Genomic DNA, 16,074 nt, shown 5'->3' with positions numbered 1-16,074 from the left:
CATATTAAATGGTATAGGAGACCAGGGAGTGAGAATGTGAGATATAGGCCTCTTGACAAATTCATAACAAACCCGTGGAAAGTAGTAAGGAGGGGAAAAATGGAGATTTTACAATCTGTATTTCGAAAAAAAATCATTGAGCATTAACAGAGGGGAAACATTGCTTAAGCAATCAGCCAATTACAGCAAGATTGCTTTGCAGATGAGTTTGTTAACGTTGAAATAAATGTACATTGTCGATACAAGGGTTTCCAGAGAACACTCTTTTTTATGATTCTTGGCAGTGAAAAAGGATTGGAGGGTGGGGAACAGTTCCCCCTTCACGATTCATCACTGCAGTGTCATTCGCTCTCTGAAATATCAGCCTATTAAAACATTCATTGAGCTGATTAAACTGCAATAAAACCTGGCAACATTTGCAACGACACTTTCAGTGAGTGATTTACGAGGGGAAAGGCTTTGCATGCGGATCACCATTGCTGATGGCCATCACCTGACAGCTTACGCTGAAGGATGCATGTTTGATCTGCAATGTACAATATCGTGTACATAATATTTATGACAATCAAATGGATAGTGATATTCTGAATTAAATGTTGTATTTTTTTATGATTTGAATCTTGTTTTTTTAGTCAATACAAGTAGTCCCCGGTTTACGAACGAGGTCCGTTCCTGCGCTGGCGACGTAACCAGGGGTGAAAGTGGGCCAGAACGGTCAGGAACGCAGTTCCGGTATACAATTCAGGGCTGGAATGCTGTTCCGGTATAGGATTCAGGACCGGAATGCTGTTCCGGTACACGGTGCTTTGATTACAAAAATACGACCGCAACTGTCAAAACGCTATGTAAAAAAAAATTTTTTTTTTAATTAAAAAAAAAGATCTAAGCTGCCACACATGCATTTCATCTCCAAGAAGAAAACAATCTATCAACACCAGATTTACATACACAAGTGTTCACAACAAGAATAATAAAGTGCTTGTATAGCGTAATCCGTTTCTACCAATATTCATTATTTATTTTATTCCACGGACGGCATGGAGGTTTCCCCAGCTGCTGCAGTTATCTGAGTCTGACGATGATGAGTCACGTCAATGTGCGAATGCACGCAGCAAAGCAAAACGCCTGGACTCATTTATCCAATCAATTGGCTGACATACTGACATGTGATCAGCAGAGATAGCTCTGATTGGTTCAAATGTGTTTTCTGGAACAGCAAAAAAAAAAAAAAAAGTTGTTGAACTGATGCGACAAAAAAAGGGCAATGCAACATAAAATGGATCAAATCTTTAAGAGCAACGAACAAGCTGAGGAGGCTTATTTATCATATTTTGTTTTATTTGATCTAAAGGGGAGGTTCAGTGCATCTTAGCTTTCAACGTGCACTTTGGACTTTTATTTGTTCATTTATGTTAGGCTACATATTCAATTCCTTATGATTTAAAAAAGTCAATATTTGCGCAATCTTCAAAATATACAGTATTCCATTTCACTCTGCATTATATAAGTCATTTGTACTTATTTTTCTGAAGGTAAGTTACCTAGATCTTTATTATTTTAAAAAAATGTAAATGTTTACATTGACTTCAATTTTATTGTATATCCTATGTTTTTAAGTAGTTAAAATTGAGATCTGGCATTTAGTATGTGAGGAAATGAGGGAAAATAAAAATTAGGAGATGTGGGTGGGGGTTATTGCTCTTTTTGTTAACTTTTATTTTGCAAAACATGGAAAAAATACAATTTTGAATGAAAATCAGTTTTTGTATGTGTTTTTGAAATAACTGTGCCAAAACAGTTTTCTTTGCATTTCAGTTGTTTAAGAGGTTTGATTCCCCCCCCCAAAAAAATTCTCGCTCCTTGGTGACCTTCACGTCAGGGAGTTCCGGCAAGAAATTCTAGCCACTTTCACCCCTGGACGTAACCCAAATTTCCGCACCAGTCGGAATGAACCCTTTAAGTACCTTTAATCTCAAAGTAACTATCCAAAAACATGTATTAAAAGTCATATTAATAAAGTAAAGTAAAACATTTACATAGATATTTTTCCCTCCCTTAACATTGATCACACCCTAGTTCTTCTTACAAATGACATTTATTTATTTGTCACCATCAAACTATGAACACACATTAAGAAAATACAATCATGAGAGAGCGTGCAATAATGCTATAAAGTAAATCAATAGAGACATACGTGTGTTGTTTTTGGCAGCCATCTCAGTTTTCGTCTTAGTCTTTTGGACAAAAATACTTAGGGTCTGTTTTACGTCCATATCTATAAAGAATTCAGGGATTTAAGCATTTATTCACAAGAATTTTTAAAAGAAAAAGCTCTTTGCTTTCATAAGGCGGCCGCTACTTTGCTTACTGACAAGCAGTGCTGTTAATAACGGCGTTACAATATAATGGCGTTACTAACGGCGTTATTTTTTTCAGAAGTGAGTAATCTAATTAATTACTTTTCTCATCTTGGCAACGCCATTACCGTTACTGAGGATGGAAGTGCGTGCGTTACTATCCGTTACTATATTGGTTGAATGACGCGAGAAAAGTCTGAGGGAGACGGACTCACCGAGACGACAGAGCAGAGCAAAATCTTGACTTGAATCTATCTTTAAATGATGAAACAGTTTTAAAACTTACACATGTTAAAAGTAGACAGAAGGGAACTAATGCAATAATGGGAGCAATTTTAACAACTTTTAACGGTTGATTCAGGGTAAAGGGTAAATTAGGGTAAAGAATTGGGCTAGGGCCAATTGTCCCAAAAACCTTTTAAACTTCACATAGTGTGACCTATGTTTTTTTTTTTTTTTTTGAGGTAAAAAATTATCACCAATTACTTTGCCAAGTAACTAATTACTCTTACATTCAGGTAACTGAGTTACTTACGCAATTACTTTTTGGGAGAAGTAATTTTTAACTGTAATTAATTACTTTTTTTAAAGTAAGATTAACAACACTGCTGACTAGCATCATAGTTCGCAATATTTACGAAAAATAAATGCTAACTGCATGTTTTTTGGTTGTTGTTGTTTGTTTTTGCTTTTAACCAAGAATCGAGACTGTTTTATGTCCATATCTATAAAGAATTCAGGGATTTAAGCATTTATTCACAAGAGTTTTCAACAGATAAAGCATGTTGTTATCATAAGGCGGCCGCTACATTTGCTTACTTACTAGCATGATAGTTCGCAATATTTACGAAAAATAAATGCTAACTGCACGTTTTTTTTTGCTTTTAACCAAAAATCGAGACTGTTTTACGTCCATATCTATAAAGATTTCAGGGACTTAAAAATTCATTTACAAGAATTTTTAACAGAAAACGCTCCGTTTTCATAAGGCGGCCGCTACATTTGCTTACTGACTAGCATCATAGTTCGCAATATTTACGAATAATAAATGCTAACTGCACGTTTTTTTTTGTTTTGTTTTTTTGCTTTAAACCAAGAATCGAGACTGTTTTACGTCCCTATCTATAAAGAATTCAGGGATTTAAGCATTTATTCACAAGAATTTCAACGGAAAAAGCTTTGTTTTCATAAGGCCGCCGCTACATTTGCTTACTGACTAGCATTACAGTTCACAATATTTAAATAAAATAAATGCTAACTGTTCGTTTTGTTTTTTTTTTTGCTTTTAACCATGAATGGAGACTGTTTTATGTTCATATCTATAAAGAATTCAGGGATTTAAGCATTTATTCACAAGAGTTTTCAACAGAAAAAGCTTGTTGTTATCACAAGTTGGTCGCTACATTTGCTTACTGACTAGCATCATAGTTCGCAATATTTACGAAAAATAAATGCTAACTGCACGTTTTTTTTTTGCTTTTAACCAAAAATCGAGAATGTTTTACGTCCATATCTATAAAGACTTCAGGGATATAAGCATTTATTCACAAGAAATTTTGACGGCCACGCCAAAAAATGCAGGCCCCCTATTAATCGGCCCCACGTCCCGTGTCCCATCAATATATTATGAAGTCGATGTTATAGTCAATGAAAACTCTGACAAATTTGTCTAGTTTTAGTCAACAATTTAGAAAAAGGTTTTAGTCTACCAACTTCAAAAGTTTTAGTCCATCAATAAATGAATAAACAAATAAATAAATAAATATATGACAGGCACATAACTATAGTCTACAAGGACATCACCATTTTCATGATGATAATACACACTCAGCAGGAAACCAGCACATTATTTGCAATTAATTAAACTCACCTGGACGCCACTAAATGTATGTAAAATGTTTTCCAAGTGTTTAAGAAGACACCGAGTCGCCGCACTAAATGCTAATGCTAACACAAATGCTATGCTAACGTTACAAGTTAGTTTAGTGTGTAATAATCACTCAGCACAGACCTTTAAAGGCTAAATCAACATGGCAAAACCAAGATCAGAACACAAAACTTACCAAGCAGCACCTGACAAAAGTGTTTCACAAAAGGAACCTGGAATGGGCACAGCGCTTAAAACGTGTAGGCCTATACTGGGCGGGGGGAGGGGTGGCGCAGCACGTCACATGAGTGACACGACCAAACACTGAAAAAAAAATTCCTTGTCGAAATATTTTGGTTATCGTCATCGTTGACGAAAACAACAGTGTTGCTTACAAAAACATACCTCAATGGCTGCACAATAATACGGAGGGAAATAAAGTCCAAATCTTGGGCAAATCAACTAGGAAAACAGCAGCTATTAGTGGCACCAGAAAACAGCAGCTATTAGTGGCACCGGTCCAACGGTGAGAACGAACACTGCTCTAAAAGCTAGCGGGCTAATTGCGAGCTAACGGGGGGCATCGTCGAGCCTGCGCTGCTTACCCTTCCTCTGCCTTCTTGTAATGTGAACTTGCGTTCACCCCCGCTTCCCAATGTGAAAGCAATACTCGAAACTAACAACAGAAAGTCGCGGTGGCGTGAAGTCAAACTAGTCCGAGTGCAACAAAGGAAAGCGGACCGCACATATATTATAATGAAATACCAGATATACAATGGGGCAAATAAGTATTTAGTCAACCACCAATTGTGCAAGTTCTGCTACTTGAAAAGATTAGAGAGGCCTGTAATTGTCAACATGGGTAAACCTCAACCATGAGAGACAGAATGTGGGGAGAAAAAACAAAAAAAAACCTTTGTTTAATTTTTAAAGAATATTTCCAAATTAGAGTGGAAAATAAGTATTTGGTCACCTACAAACAAGCAAGATTTCTGGCTGTCAAAAAGGTCTAACATCTTCTAACGAGGTCTAACGAGGTCTAACAAGGCTCCACTTGTTACCTGTATTAATGGTACCTGTTTTAACTCATTATCGGTATAGAAGACACCTTTCCACAACCTCAGTCAGTCACACACCAAACTCCACTATGGCCATGACCAAAGAGCTGTCGAAGGACACCAGAGACAAAATTGTAGACCTGCACCAGGCTGGGAAGACTGAATCTGCAATAGGTAAAATGCTTGGTGTAAAGAAATCAACCGTGGGAGCAATTATTAGAAAATGGAAGACATACAATAACACTGATAATCTCCCTCGATCTGGGGCTGCATGCAAGATCTCACCCCGTGGCGTCAAAATGATAACAAGAACGGTGGGCAAAAATCCCAGAACCACACGGGGGGACCTAGTGAATGACCTACAGAGAGCTGGGACCACAGTAACAAAGGCTACTATCAGTAACACAATGCACCGCCAGGGACTCAAATCCTGCACTGCCAGACGTGTCCCCCTGCTGAAGAAAGAACATGTCCAGGCCCCTCTGCGGTTCACTAGAGAGCGTTTGGATGATCCAGAAGAGGACTGGGAGAATGTGTTATGGTCAGATGAAACCAAAATAGAACTTTTTGGTAGAAACACAGGTTCTCGTGTTTGGAGGAGAAAGAATACTATATTGCATCCGAAGAACACCATACCCTCTGTGAAGCATGTTGGTGGAAACATCATGCTTTGGGGCTGTTTTTCTGCAAAGGGACCTGGACGACTGATCTGTGTAAAGGAAAGAATGAATGGGGCCATGTATCGAGAGATTTTGAGTGAAAATCTCCTTCCATCAGCAAGGGCATTGAAGATGAGACGTGGCTGGGTCTTTCATCTTGACAATGATCTCAAATACACAGCCAGGGCAACAAAGGAGTGGCGTCGTAAGAAGCATTTCAAGACCCTGGAGTGGCCTAGCCAGTCTAGAGATCTCAACCCCATGGAAAATCTGTGGAGGAAGTTGAAAGTCTGTGTTGCCCAACGACAGCCCCAAAACATCTCTGCTCTAGAGGAGGAATGGGCAGGGGTGAAAGTAAGCCAGAACGGACAGGAACGCAGTTCCCGTACAAGATTTGGTGCCAGAACGCAGTTCCGGTATAAGATTCAGGGCCGGAATACTGTTCCGGTACAAGGTGTTTTGACTCCGAAAAATATGACGGTAACTGTCAAAACATTATGTAAAAAAAAAAAAAATGCTAAGCTGCCACACATGCATTTCATCTCCAAGAAGAAAACAATCTATCAACATCAGATATACATACACAAGTGTTAACAACAAACATAATAAAGTACTTGTGTAGCGTAATCCATTTCCACCAGTATTTATTATTTATTTTATTCCACGGACGGCAGGGAGGTTTCCCCAGCTGGTGCAGTTATCTGAGTCTGACGATGATGAGTCACGTCAATATGCGAATGCACGCAGCTAAGCAAAACGCCTGGACCCATTTATACGTTCAATTAGCTGACATACTGACATGTGACCAGCAGAGATAGTTAGGTATGATTGGTTCAAATTAAAAGGGCAATGCAACATAAAATGGATCAAATTTTTAAGAGCAACGAAAGAGTTGAGGAGGATTATTTATCATATTTAGTTTTACTTGCTCTGATGCGGAGGTTCTGAACATCTTAGCTGTCAACGTGCACTTTGGACTTATATTTGTTCATTTATGTTAGGCTACTTATTCATTTCCTTATTATTTAAAAAGGTCAATGTTTGCGCGATCTTCAAAATATATTCAATTTCCTTCTGCATAATATAAGTCATTTGTACTTATTTTTCTGAATGTATGTTACTTATGTCTTTATTATTAAAAAAAAAAAGTAAATGTTTACATTAACTTCAATTTAAATATACATCCTATGTTCTTAAGTAGTTATAATTGAGATTTGGCATTTAGTATGTGAGAAAATGAGGGAAAATAAAAATTAGGAGATGGAGGTTGGGGTTATTGCTGTTTTTTGTTAACTTTTATTTTGCAAATCATTGAAAAAATACAATTTTGAATGAAAATCAGTTTTTGTATGTGTTATACAAATAACGGTGCTAAAACAGTTTTCTTTGCATTTCAGTAGTTTAAGAGGGTTGACAGCCCCCCCCCCCCCCCCCCCCCCCACACACACACACACAAAATAAATAAATAAATAAATACATGATAGAATAAATAAATCAAATTTCTGGCTCCGTGGCGACCTTCACGTTGGGGGGTTCCGGCAAGAAATTCTAGCCACTTTCACCCCTGGGAATGGGCCAAAATACCAGCAACAGTGTGTGAAAAGCTTGTGAAGAGTTACAGAAAACATTTGGCCTCCGTTATTGCCAACAAAGGGTACATAACAAAGTATTGAGATGAACTTTTGGTATCGACCAAATACTTATTTTCCGCCATGATTTGCAGATAAATTCTTTAAAAATCAAACAATGTGATTTTCTGTTGTTTTTTTTTCCACATTCTGTCTCTCATGGTTGAGGTTTACCCATGTTGAGAATTACAGGCCTCTGTAATATTTGCAAGTGGGTGAACTTGCACAATTAGTGGTTGACTAAATACTTATTTGCCCCACTGTATTTATTATATAGGTTATTAGAAAGCAGGATATTACAGGTTTTCGAAGTGTGTGCAATAAGGAAAAAGTCAAGTTGACTTCACTCTATTGTATTACTTTTATTGTGAGTTATTCACCAGACTTTGGATACCATTGCAATCTTGTTCCTCTTTGGAATAAATTCATTCATGTCATTTCAAAACACCTATCATAAATGGAAAAGAGACCAAAAATACATTTTTACGATTGAATGTAGGTCATATGAGAATAAAACATACCCCAATGGAGATATGCTGTCTGTCAGTCTGTAAAAATCGTATGTTATTATGTAACAAGACCTGTCTGTTTCACTTGTTGATCTTGACAGGTTTAGCGGGATTCAGATGACTGAAGCAGAAAGAAGGTCAGATTGTACCAAAATCCAGTTCACATTTCACTGCATTAACTGAGGTGGAAAAGTTCCATGTTGAACTGCTGCTGTATTGATCCCTATGTTTTATTACAGGCTGTGCAAGTGTTAACACTGCCCAGGAAGACAGGAGTGGTGATTATCTGGAAATGGCCTTATTGATCGCTTTGGGGCTGTGCCTTAGGAGAGGTCTGTGTGTCCCTCGACGATCGGTTAGGCCTAGGTTTGGATAGACACAACTCAGAAAACAATGTGAAACCTCTAACTGAAGTGTGTTTACGATAGTCTTTTTGTCTGCAGGAACTTACTGTAAGTGATAGAAAAGCTCATTTACTCATAAAGCTGAAAATTATGCATTGATGCTAAAGTTTTAGCATCAATGATATTTATATTCAGCATTGTATGAGGCTAAGGAAAATGGCTTGAAGATTTAATTCTTTACATCATCTAGATGTACAAGTATATATTCCCTAGTGCTGATATATATTGAAGACCAAATGCCATGTTTCTGTGTTTAGGGCATTTTTTCAGGCTTCTGTACTTGAATGTTTAAACTATGAGTATCAAATAAACAAAAGTATTGTTTTTCATATTTCTTAAAGCTGCTATAATTGGATTCAGATTCAGAATATTTATTGTCATTGTTAGAGCACAAAGAGCACAACGAAACTTTGTTCGTAGCATCCATACAGCTAAGTTGGTAAAGTGCAAAACCCATTTAACAAATACCCTTCAGTGTAAACATTGACACAGTATTGGACATAAGTACAACAAAGATTCAACAGCAGCATAGTCATGTCAGTGCTAAAGTGCATAGCAAAATATACCAGATAAAAACAGTTATAAATCAGTGCAAAAACCAGATATTACCTGAAATCTGTAAATTAGTCAAATGATCACCCAAGAAAAAAGATGGCAGGCATGATTGACCCCTAACAATCATTTACAGTGCACTTGTGGGCACACCCATTATCAGCACATCCCTGAATGGTTGTTGTTACTTGTTAAAAATATGGTGTAATACAATAGATGCACACAGATGATAATAATAATAATAATAATAATATAGTAATATAAACAATTAAAAAAATACTTCAATCAAAAATTTTGGTGTGGGGGTTGAAGTCAAGTTTGTTTGTTTTTTGATTGAAGTAATGTTGATTTGTGTTTGGCCCACATTTTGGCTAGTTCATTTCTGTCTTTATTATTCAATCAAAAAATAAAAAATACATTTTCAAAAAGAAAAATCAATCCAAAAAAAGAACAATTTTAATCATGGAAAAAGTTTTTGAACGCGAAAAAAATATTTGAGATTGAAAATTTTGCATTGAAAAGGTTTGCTTTGATTGAAGCAATCCATTATGGGTAGGACACTTGTGTCTAAATCATTTAATCCCTAAAAAAGTTGCTTCAATCAAAAATATACATATATACATATTTTAAATCAAAGAAAAAAAATAATTTGAAAAATAAAATTGCCCTCCCCTAATTTTTTTTTAATTATATGCAAAGCAAATGACCGTCTACGTTGCTAGTCACATGATCTGTTCGAAAAATAATTTTGACCCATTATAAAAAAAATTTTTTTTTCATTAATTTAATGTATTTTTGTTGCAGTTTTATTGCTTTACAACTTCTATATATACAGGAAAGTCAATTACATGCAATGACACTTTGCACCCACCAGGGGGGCCTGGCTCCCCTTTAAAATCCGCTTATGGTCAGCACTGTATGAAGCTGAGGAAAATGACTTGAAGAATTAAATTCTTTACATCAGGGTTCACTAAATCCGGACCTCGGTGCCACTTTTCCTGTCGTGTTTTCCACGTCTCTCTCTCCCCTAACACACCTGAATCAAATGATTATGTCATCAGCAACCTCTCCAGAAGCCTGTTAATGAGCCTGATTATTTTGATTCAGGTGTGTTGGAGGAGGGAGACATGGAAAACACGACAGGAAAAGTCGCACTGAGGTCCAGATTTAGTGAATCCTGTTTAACATCATCGAGATGTACAAGTATATATATCCTAGTGCTGAAAACTATTGAAGACCAAATACCATGTTTCTGTGTTTAGGACAATTTTTCAGGGTTCTGTACTTGAATGTTTAAACTATGAGTACCAAATAAACAAAAATATTGTTTTTCATATTTCTTAAAGCTGCTAGAATTACCTGAAATCTGTAAATTAGTCAAATGAACCTGAGAAAAAAGATGGCAGGCATGATTGATCCCTGACAATCATTTACAGTGCACTTGTGGGCACACCCATTATCAGCACATTCCTGAATGGTTGTAGTTACTTGTTTAAAATATGGTGTAATACAATATATGCACACAGATACTATGAATAATAAGAATAATAGTAATAATAAAAACAATTTTGAAAAAAAGAGACAACTAATTCCATCCCTACATAGAGATCCTGCATAAAAATAACGGCAAATAATTTTCACTCTTGTTCATTGTTACCAGTGTTGTTAATAACGGCGTTAAAATATAACGGCGCTACTAACGGCGTTATTTTTTTCAGTAGTGGGTAATCTAATTAATTACTTTTCTCATCTTGGCAACGCCATTACCGTTACTGAGGACGGAAAGGCATGCGTTACTATGCGTTACTATATTGGTCGAAAAGTCTGAGGGAGACGGACTCACCGAGACGACAGAGCAGAGCAGGAGTAGGGAGGAGGCAAGAAAGTTGTGACGCCGAGCAAACGCGATGCTAGGTAGCTCCAATAATACATGTTATAGCCGATAGCTAGTACAAACTACACCCGCATGTTATGGTAAATATGGTAGACATGGTAGATATCACATGTTCTGTATATAGATATAACTAGATGCAAAACGACAGACATGGCCCTAAATGAGTTAGTAGACAGCCGCCATCTTAAAGCAGTAGACTTTTTAGGACGGCTCTGTTGTAGAGAACCTTCCTAGCGAACCTAAGTAACTTTTTATCTAAAATACTTCTAAATCGGCAAAATCTTGACTTGAATCTATCTTTAAATGATGGAACAGTTTAAAAATTTTCATATGTCGAAAGTAGAGAGAAGGGAACTAATGCAATAATGGGAGCAATTTTAACAACTTTTAACAGTTGATTCAGGGTAAAGGGTAAATTAGGGTAAAGAATTGGGCTCGGGCCAATTGTACCAAAAACCTTCACAAAAAACTTCACATAGTGCTGCCAATGTTTTTTTTTGTTTTTTTTTTTGGAGGAAAAAAAAAAAAAGTAATTATCACCAATTACTTTGCCAAGTAACTAATTACTCTTACATTCAGGTAATTGAATTACTAACGCAATTACTTTTTGGGAGAAGTAATTTGTAACTATAATTAATTACTTTTTTTCAGTAAGATTAACAACACTGATTGTTACCGTTTTCCCCCCTTTTATAATACCAACTTTATTTTTTATTTTTTCCTCCTGTTTGAATTATCAAACGCTCAAATCCGTGTGATGGTCGAGATTGTTTTGCTGCTCCAGCTCACTGCTGACTGCATTCTTTGTTTTCCACTACTACAATAAGTTTCGAGTAAAAAGGCTCCAAAACCAATCATCCACAAACATCTCAGAATCAAAAAGTAATTGCTTGTAAATGTTTAATGCAACCTCTAACAATCACAGGATTTCAACATTGAGCTAAATGCCCAGGACTTGCCAGTACAGTGCTTGCTTTTCCTGCTCCCAAGTGGCCAAAACGAATATGACACGGAGATAGTCATATTCTCCTATATTTTCATGGTGATGTTGCCTGTATCCATTGAACCGGATTATGCACCAATCGTAATTTTAATTTTCATAAATGTTTTTTTTCAAGGGCGTAGGTTTGGTCTCAACATTGGTAGGGACGATATAACATATCAAGATATCCAAGGACTGATCTACATCTGAGGCATACAAGACTACCCCAAGACTCGAACCAAAGTACTCTCATGAAATTCTGATGTGGGATTTCATTTCACAGATTTTTTCCCGTGTCAGTTAATGCTCATGTATGTGTCCCCCCTGAAGTGGACCCATTCTTGCATAGCTCCCAGTTTGTTTTTTTTTTGTTTGTTTTTTTTTGTTTTAAAGCGACTTGCACTCTGAAGCCACCGCGTTGCATTACCATAATGCACATAATGCAAACAATGATACAATTACCATAATGCACATAATGCAAACAATGATCCAAATGAGCGACGGCTAGCTTCACTTCGTTATTCCTTGTGGAGGCTGTCCTGACCGCAGTAGTTTTGCAGGTTAGCAGGTTCACACAGTTTAGTGTTATGCTAACTCTAATGCAGGTTGGACTTTCAGTAGCAAAATTAGTGGTGTTTCCCCCACCTCCACAACATCGACGTCTTTTTACATTACTTGCAGTAGCTGCTGCTGGCCAAAAAACTTCTAATATTCCTCCCCTTTGAAGGGGGTAGAGGAGGCGGCATGTTGTCAACAACATGTTTGACTGTGCGTGTCTGTGTGTGTTTGGGGGCTAAGGGGCGGCGGGGGCAAGTCATCCGCCAATCAAACGTGCGTTTTGGGGGTGGGGGGTGGATTGGCACATTCAGCTAGTAAAAAGGGATTAATGTAAGTCTGAACATAATGAAAATAATTAGCTTAATAATGGTGGGGTCAATTCTATCCTTACAAAATATGGGAAGACAATCTATACAACATATATAACTGAACTCATTACAAAATGCAAACAAGGTTGCTTAAAAGTTGGTGGGGACAATCTGAGCATCCTGAAAAGATGGTAGTGTTATGCCCCTACTGTCCCTTTGCAAACCTACGCCCTTGTTTTTATTATATTCATTGAATTCAGTGTCTCAAACTTGCAACCCCGGAGCCAATAACGGCCTACGGGACAATATGTTGTGGGCCTCATTTGACATCCAATTGTAGTATAGACCCCAATCACCAACGTCACACAATCACGTGATCGCTGTATTGTGCCGCCATATTGTCCGTCATTGTGTGTCCATATTGTTATTGATCGTAGTTTCTAAAGCTGGATTCACTTGCAAATCATGGAAGCCCCGGTGCTTTCAGACGCTGTAAACTCATTGGATGAGTTGCATAAAAGCCGTTATTTGGAAAAGCTTCGGTCGATCCAGTCGCCAGATCCATATTTGATGCCCAAACCGATGTTTCTCCCGTCCAGTCCCGTGCCGTGCGTCAGAGCTCGTCCTGAGACCACAAAATTTCCAATCATACTCCAGTTTATGTCACGATGAGGAGTCGGGTACGCAAAATCAGCACCGGCCCGAATATAAACCGACATTTGGTCAGCCGAGCGTCACCGTTGTCACGATGGTAAAATGAAACTTGATCGACAACGGGCCGGTGTGTGTCGAAAAATAGCTGCCTCGCGTGAAACGTCCCCCCTGACGGGAGCACTTATTTTTTACGCTTTATTGACGTGAAAACATCAAATGTTTTCATGGATGCATTAAGGTAATGGATTTACGACTGTAAGATCAGTTTTAAATAATTAAATTACACAAAATATTAGTACTGTATTTTAGTAACAAATTGTGGACTGGGCCACATAACCATCTTTGAACAGAAATGTATTAGTCTACAGGTTTTCACGACCATATCCCAATGACAATCACACAGATATGACATTTATTAGTTCAAGCAGAGTTACACAATACATATTCACGGTACAAGAAAATCGTTTCTGTGTGGGCGCTCCCGTCAGGGGGGACATTTCACGCAGGGCAGCTATTTTTCGGCACAACACCTGTTGTTGCGCTCACCTTCTTGCTGCACGACCGTGGCGACGAGCTTCGTAGTCTCCGTCTGATTATGTCTGCGATCGTGTTGGCATCATATTGATGTTTTCGCCGCTGTCTAACGGCTGTCGACACAAACGCATCATGGACCGAGATAAACAAACCGTGCTGCTTTCGAGATTTGCCCTTTTAACAATGGGCACACAGCAACTACTAAAATGACTGTTTATCTTCTCTGTTACAGCAACCAACCGCCACACATGCCTTCACCATTTTGATTCATCACTGTTAACGATTGTCAGAAAGGTTTTTGGGTTCGTTTACTAGGCGGTGGTTCTTTGGACAAGCAGAAAAACACGCAGTAATGGGAGGAATGTACGTAGCGGTAATATGTAAACACGATGAGCTGACGGACAATATGGCGGCACCAGTCAGGGGGGCGGAGCTGTGACGTCACGTGATTGGGGTCTATTAGTTTTGCCTGCACGTATTTTGCAATGGGCGATACATAAATATATTCATATACGTATATATGCCGGAAAACGCTCAGATGACTTGAAGTTCCGATCTGAGACCCCCAATTTGGCAAAATTTCAAATTTGTCCTATATACATGTGTCATACATCCTTGGTAAGCTTAAAATCCTAGTACATAATAAATAACAAACACTTCAAGATGACCCCCCACCCCTTTGTCTACTCAAGTCTTTTATTTTCAATATGCATGCACCAAGACATGTGGGTGGATGTACAATTCAAGGGCGTAGGTTTGGTCTCAACATTGGTAGGGACGATATAACAGCATAACCTGCATGTACACTTTTTTTGCTAGGGACGGAACATTAATAAGATCAAACAGATTGGGTGAATAGGTGTCAAGGCTACATTTCTTACAAATATGAACCTAATTGATAGACACCCTTAAACTAGAAATAAAGTACTGTCATATAAAAGTTGGATAGCTCCCCGTTTTTTTTTTTCTTTTTTTAATAAAGACTAATAAAGTGCCATTTTCGGCTTGGGATCGTCACGACGACCGCCCTCACCTACGGTTCTCCCTCGGCCGCCAAGAATGCGCTTTTTTCGGGCCGTTTGCCTTTTGACTTTGACATTCAATACAGTGGTAGATGAGGTAAGACCACTGTTTACTATGTCTAAAAATAATTATAGCGGACAGCCGGAAGCCAAATCAATTAAGACGCCACTTAAAGACATGAGACCCCAATCTCATTGATAAGCCGCTTGGTTGTTTTTCAGCGAAAACGCACCGAATATTGCCAACAATCCACTGCAACAATCGTCCCGCTTTGTCATTGTTATCAGTAAACCAGTGAGCAATGTTAGCATGCTCAGTGCAAAATAACCCCACACCATAGCAAACTGGAGGTGATACTGTGAGCAGCGAAAATAAATACTGCCCTTCTGTCCAAAGACATTTTTTTTTTTCTATTCAGTTTTGTTTTTTCGGTCAAATTTTCTGGCATATTGTCCTCATTAATTAATGTTTCTAATCAATTTAAATTTGTTATTATTTACTGATTTTATTTATCAGTTACCTTGAGTGTATTTTTACAGTTTGGATGTGACTTTTTTTTTTTTAATTCGGGCAAATTGATGCATTTAAAGTCTTTTTCTGTTATAAAGTATAACTTTATAAACATTGTTTTGTTTGTAAGTTGATCTCTGTTATTTTCTCTACTAGAAAAAAAGGACACAATGTGAGGCAGAGGTGTACTTATAATAGTAATATTATAGACAAATGATACTATTTACAGTGGCGGCAGAGTTTGGGGGTGCGTGAAACATTTACGTCTTCCTTGGGGGGGCGTAACAGAAAATAATTGAGAAGCACTGAGTTAAGAATGTGATAACTTCTGAATTACTGTCCACTGTAGTGACCACTGTCCCTGAAAGGTTTAAATGAAATTCCAAATGTTCACATCGTTTTGATTTTTTTTTTATTTATCTGGGATCAAAGCAACAATAGATAAGGTAGATTCAGGCAAAACATTCATCAACATGTAGAAAAACACATACTGATTATAAATTATCCAAATCAGTAAAGTCAATCCACTGGATGAAAAATAATAATTATGGAACTTTTTTTGGCTTTTTTGTGTGTA

Source organism: Corythoichthys intestinalis, chromosome 9 (genome assembly GCF_030265065.1).
Source record: "Corythoichthys intestinalis isolate RoL2023-P3 chromosome 9, ASM3026506v1, whole genome shotgun sequence".
Taxonomy (NCBI): Eukaryota; Metazoa; Chordata; class Actinopteri; order Syngnathiformes; family Syngnathidae; genus Corythoichthys; species Corythoichthys intestinalis.
Note: the sequence above shows the minus strand (reverse complement) of the source record.